Source organism: Nicotiana tabacum, chromosome 20 (genome assembly GCF_000715075.1).
Source record: "Nicotiana tabacum cultivar K326 chromosome 20, ASM71507v2, whole genome shotgun sequence".
In the NCBI taxonomy this organism is placed as follows: domain Eukaryota; kingdom Viridiplantae; phylum Streptophyta; class Magnoliopsida; order Solanales; family Solanaceae; genus Nicotiana; species Nicotiana tabacum.
Genome location: NC_134099.1, coordinates 115491221 through 115497388, shown reverse-complemented (window position 1 = coordinate 115497388; position 6168 = coordinate 115491221).

The window sequence follows — 6168 nt, the reverse complement described above, 5'->3', positions numbered from 1 at the left end:
CTTTTAGTGGAAGTGACCAAATGGACCTTGTTCCAAGTGAGAGCGAGATGGTCACAGATCTTGTTCCAAGTGGGAGTAGGATGAATGATCTTGATCCGAGTGGGAGCAACATTGATCCAAATGGGAACAATGATGAATCACTAGTAAGACGTGGTTCTCGTAAAAAGATTCCCCGCTGATAATTTGATGTTGAAGGCGGAGAACTATTTATGATGCTCCTACAAGAAGAAAATGAGCCTAAAAAATGTAAAAGAGGCTCTCTCATGCCCTTCTAAGGATAAATGGACAAAAGCAATGGAAGATGAATTGGAGTCTATGAGAGTCAACAAAGTTTGGGAACTAGTTGACCTCCCTGAAGGACGCAAAGCAATTGGGAGCAAATGGGTTCTCAAAATTAAGCTCAAGGCTGATGGCACAGTTGAGAGATTTAAGGCTCGACTAGTGGCGAAATGGTATACACAGCAGAAAGGAATAGACTACGAAGAGACTTTCTCGCCTGTTGTACGATTTACCTCTGCTCGCCTGGTTCTAGCTATTGTTGCAAGCCTGGATCTTGAATTACATCAGATGGATGTAAAGACTGTCTTTCTCAATGGAGAACTAGATGAAGAAATCTATATGGAACAACCTGAGTGTTTCATTGAAAAGGGCCACGAACAAAAGGTTTGTAGACTTTTGAAGTCTATTTATGGCCTCAAACAATCTTCAAGGCAGTGGTATATACGCTTTCAAAATGTTCTTGTATCCAATGGTTTTACCATGATGGATGAAGACCATTGCGTTTATACCAAGAGATCAAGAAACAAGCTTGTGATTTTAACATTGTATGTAGATGACATACTTATAGCTGGAAATGATAAGGAGTTTATAACCGAGATAAAGTCATGGTTATCATCCCAATATGAGATGAAAGATATAGGTGAAGTTGCATATATTCTTGGAGTTAAGATTTCAAGAGATCGTCCAAAGAAACTATTGTATCTATCACACAGAGAATTACATTAGAAAAGTTCTTGAACGATTTAATATGCAAAATAGTAGCCCAGTTGAAACTCCTATCAGTAAAGGCCATACCTTGGGAAGTCAGATGTGTCCTAAGACTCCTGAAGACACAGAAAGAATGAGCCGAGTTCCTTATAGGAGCGTAATCGGAAGTCTAATGTATGCTATGGTGTGCACTAGACCTGATATGTCAAGCAGTTAGCTTGGTAAGTAGATATCAGACTGACCCAGGTTTAGCACATTGACAAGCAGTAAAGAGGATCATGAGATATCTGAAGGGAACTGTTGATTATGCACTTTGTTATCAAGGCGGCAAGGATCTGCGATTAGTTGGATACAGTGATGCTGACCATGGAGGAGATCTAGACGAGAGAAAATCTACCTCAAGATATGTATTCTTATTCAGTGATGGGGCCATATCATGGAGTAGTAAGAAACAATCATGTGTATCACTATCTACGATGGAAGTCGAATACGTGGCTCTCGTATCAGCAACACAAGAAGCTGTTTGGTTGAAAAAGTTCTTGGAGCATTTGTTGGATATTGCAGAAAATAGTGAACCAGTATTAGTCTACTGTGACAGTGAGGCTGCAATATCCTCTACCAAGGATCCAAAGTTTCATTGTAAAACCAAACATATAGATATCAAGTATAACTATGTGAGGGACATGGTTAGATGCAATGTAGTGAATGTGAAGTATGTGTCTACAAAAGATATGTTAGCAGATCCATTGACCAAGCCTTTGTCTAGAGACGCATTTGTGAGACACACTGGGTCTCAAGGCTTGCGTAGACTTTGAGATACTTTATTTTGTTATTTATTTTCCCGTGTTCTCAAACTGATGTTCTTTGATTATCAATAAAGTTGATTTACATACATACATATTTTTATTGTTGAATGTTATGTACATTCTTTGTTCATTTTTTATAAGTATGTCGAGTAGACATGAGGTTGGCCTTCTCACACAGAAAACTGTCTCCTTATCTTAGTGATGTGAGGAGATGAGACATAATTTTAAGCAAAATTATCATAAGGATAATTTGAGAGCTATTCTCTTAAAATTAGAATGTCTCTTAAATAATGACATAAGGTCATTAGGGTGAAAAATATTCACCTAGTCTACTTTGTGAGCCAGATGTGAGTTAAAAATGATATTGTGGATCAAAGAACTCAAATTTAGATACTTATGGCGTCTAAATATCATCTGTACAACATTCTTTATGAGATAAAGACATACGCTCCTTGGGAAAAGGGAGAAAATGTTGTAGCACATGTTCATACCATGTGTGCTAATGTCGACCAATTGGATTAAGATAAGTCCATTCTCAACTTATTGTTGTGTGAGACCCAGAGCTTTATGATGGCACAAGATTTTGTACCCTTAGAGACTCTGATAAGATACTTGAGACTTAGTGTGATGTTAGCTATCTTAGTGTATTTCCAAAAGACCATGGACACAGATTCGGTCTAGCAGAGCGTAACTAGAAAAGCAGTCATACTAATGTTAAGGGAATCGTGAGAAGAGGAAGATCATTGATGGAATCTCATTTATTTGTATACACTGGTGCACCAATTATAACTTATGAGTTGTAATTGTGAATACAAGAAATAATGATATATGAGATTTTGAGACTATATCAAATGTGATTTACATGATCTAGGGTACTGCATACTTTATGATCTACTTGCAGGTTTGTACTCGACGAGAGGCTATATACTCCTAACAGATATATAGCACTTAGCTCTAACAGTATGTTGGTCGCACGGTCTACTTCTCTGTATGGATGCTTGAGGAGATGAGAATGTGTTTCTCATATTAGATGAGCACTCCCCTTATGTGTGAGTGAGAGATGTAGGAAAATTGGATCCACCCATAAGGGGTGCTTTAAGGCCCAATAGGATTATTAGTTAACCCTAATATTCCCTATATAAGTACACTTAGTGTGTACATTAAATAAGACACTCCGCAGTATTTTTCTACGCTCTTCTCTCTCAATTTTGGTTAGGGTTTAGACTGTGGAATAGGGAGTTGCTCCAACACACCGTGACAACCACCACCGACCAGTGATTCCAGCCGCGGTTCAATTCGTTTTCGCTTCCGCTTCACGAAGAACAAGTAAGTTCTCGTTTTACGATTTACGCGCTGTCTAATGTGTTTAGATTAACGTGTTCCTTCAATACGTATAAAAATGTTGGTCAAAGTTAATATAATTTAACTGTTGAGAAGCTAAACGTCGCAACTAAATGGAACGAAATGAACGCGAAGCATCAAAAGTTTGCAAAGCTTGAAACCCACACACAAATGAATGATTTGAGATCGATCATGTTGATTCTGACCATAAAATGTTAAAGTTTGTTTGCTCTCTTGTTTAAATAACCACGACTGTTGGCCCGAAATTAGCCAGAGCTTCATTCTCTAATCCTGTCATAAATCATAATTGCACACTTATGAAAAAGCTTAACGAGGGATTGATTATATTATAATTACTTATGGAAACCCTCCTAGACTTAAGTCAATTCTTGGTAATACATTATGCACAATGATTTCCGTTCTGTTGTATTCTAAGCGAAGCTACCAGAAACGGCAGTTCAGAACGTGATTTCAAGTTATTAACTCAAAATATTATAAGTAGAGTTTGCTGGAATTCCATTTTTGATGTCACCTCCCTTGTTTATACGCTTAATTTAATTTTTATTCAAGTCAATTTCCTGTTCAAGAAGGGCGATCAGAACAAATGAAGAAGGTGCTGACTCAGACTCCCCACCATTTAAGGATTTTGTTATGAAATTTTACATATTTATGTCGATATTGGGCGTGATCTTTATTCTTATTGAAAAATAAATTTTTGGATTCATTCTCTTCCGCTGAGATCTTGATTATTTCTTAAATCAATTTTGCCTAATACTTTTATTTGCTTTTGGTTTGATAATTCGTACAACTTGCAAGATATGTTTACTTGGAATCGTGTTTATTAGTTAAGACAACATTTTTATTTTAATAAACCGTTCGATAACTGCATGTATTTGTTGGGATAAAAAATAACAAGCTAAGGCATCATACGAAAGTTATCAATATAGCTTGGTGACGATAAATGAGACAACAAAAAAACATATACTAAAAGAGGTTTAATACTTTGATATGGTTTGATCAATTGACCTACATATGAAAAAATATTATAAAAGGAAAAAACTATCGAGAGAATAATCTCCCCTAAACAAAATTCCCTCTAATGACTATATTGTGGATGCTCTTACGTTGTTGGGTGGAGGAAGAATTCTCAATTTTGTAGAGGCCACAACCTTCTCCTCCAATAAAGAAATCTATCAAATATGGAAGAAGTCTATATTTTTCATTAAAAAAATAAATAATTATGGTTAATATTCTACCCTTCTGTCAAGTAGAAGAATAAATTCAAATAAGGTAAGAAAATTAGAACAAATTCCTAACATTACTTTCCATGGGCTAATTCGGACTTGCACAATATAGATCCCATTAAAGAGGGAAGCTCTCTATAAGAATATTGTAAAATTGTGACGGAATATTTGAGACGAAGCATTCTGTCACAAATTGTGACGGATTTGTGATGCATTTATGACAAATCAACCTTACATGGACGAAATTATCAAAAGATTTTATCTTTTCCTAAATTTTTTTTTAAGAGTAACGGATTTGTGACAAATTTGTGACAGATATTAAATTTAGTTTTTGTGACGAACATATTTTTGTCACAAAATTATGGCAGAAGAGAAGAAATGACAATACTTTGTCAAAAATCCGTCACAAATTTTGTGACACATTATATTTTCCGTCACAATATTATAAAAGAGCAATTATCTAATAAAAATAATTTTGTGACAGATTTATTTTCCGTGACAATAATTTTTGAGGGAACATTCAGTCACAATTTTAGAAACATTTGGACAACTTATAAATTTTTCCCAAAATATTTGGCCCATTTTTTAGTTTTCCCCGGCAAATGTTTGGCCCACTTTTTAGTTTCCCTCCGCCAAACCTCTCATTCCACAAAACCCTTAAGACTTAGACCCATTTTCTCATTCCACTCCTCCCTGCTTCTCTCTCTCTTTCAACACAAAACACAAATGGCGATTCTTATACCCTTCTAGACTCAACGCCACAGCAACACTTGCAGGTTTGGTTTTGCTCCAGTCACTTCATCCACACTCAATAGCTTTTGGATCTTTCAATTTTTGTTCAGATTTGTCTATGTTTTTCTTGAATATTATTTTTCAGAGTGAATAACATTTGGGTATTGTTGTTGGTTCTTCTATCTAAGCTCAGAAAACTCCGATTTAGCTAAAAAGAATTTGCATGCAACTATTTTAGGTACAATTTTTAAAGGGTCTTTATTAAGCTTTGATATTGGGTCATTCACTTGAAGTGGGTTTGAAATACTTCTCAGATAGGTGAGATTTTAGTTTCTTGTTTATGATTTGGTCTTAATTTTGAGCAAAGGAAAAAGCTCTAATTTTGCTAAAGGAAACAATTGTGCCTAATGTAGATATCAACTTTGTTGTCTTGGAAAAAAGTAAAAAATGAAGAATGTGCAGGCTTTTGTTTTCCAGCTTTTGAAAAGTTTTTCTATATATGCTTAATAAATTTATGATATGTTTTAGGTAATAATTTTCTGGTTATTAAGATGAATATGGTCCTTGTTAAAACAAGACTCACCCCTATTTGAGCTAATTCATCATTGTAGTTCATAGACAATTCATCAACCTCCTCATAGGATATAACATTCATGGTAGAGTTACTGTCGCAATGGTTAGGAACTCAAAATTACTCTTAGTTGTCGAAAGGGGCCGGGTGCGTAGGATAAGCCTCATATTGAGTGCATTTGAGTGTTTCAAAAATTCTTTAGGAGTGGTGGTGATTTTCAATTTGCTATAACTTGTGTTATTATACCTTCTTTTTGGTTGTTTTTGGTTATATACCTGCTATATATGTTGCTTCCTGACTCTAAATTGATTTATATCATTTTATTGCTGGAATCTTATAAAGTAAACTAAGTGCTCTTAAACAATATTAATTATCTTATTTATATTGTCTAAATGTCTTAAACTATGGTCATTTATATTTTTCTGTTTCATTCTCTTTTTTGGATCAGTTTCTTCAACATATAGGCAAGGAGTTAAGCACCTCCCTA